Here is a 504-nt window from a genome sequence, read left to right on the forward strand (position 1 = left end):
TAATTGCTAAAATAATGTTATGGGCTGACTGTGTGAAAGTAGCCATGACATTGTTTTGAGCTAATTAAGCTAAACACCTGAGAGGATGATGTAGATTGGATTAACCTACTTCAATCGTGCTCATGGCATTAAAATAGAAAAAAATAAAATAATGGTCCCAGAGCTTATCCTGGTTTCCTTTAGTTTTAAATTTAACACTCAAGTTTTAAATTCAAAATCTCAGTGATTTCTTCATCCAGTGAAATATGATCTTTATTTTCCTGTTGCTTTCCTATCACTATCTGATGGTTTTTGATTATCCTTTTATAATCTTAGGTATGTGGTTATTGAAAAAGCAGTCAGCGAAAATGAAAAGGAAGAATTCCAAAATGTCTCTTTGTCTTTATTCCCACTGTCCAACTGTTATTTTGATACAAGGTTTCTTGCCAGCCTGTGTCACTAGAATACAACTATTCTTTGGCCTTGAATGCAATAATTTAAGTGTTTTTGAAAGCATTTTATTAT

This window comes from Galeopterus variegatus, unplaced genomic scaffold (genome assembly GCF_000696425.1).
Source record: "Galeopterus variegatus unplaced genomic scaffold, G_variegatus-3.0.2 Scaffold40614, whole genome shotgun sequence".
NCBI classification, from domain to species: domain Eukaryota; kingdom Metazoa; phylum Chordata; class Mammalia; order Dermoptera; family Cynocephalidae; genus Galeopterus; species Galeopterus variegatus.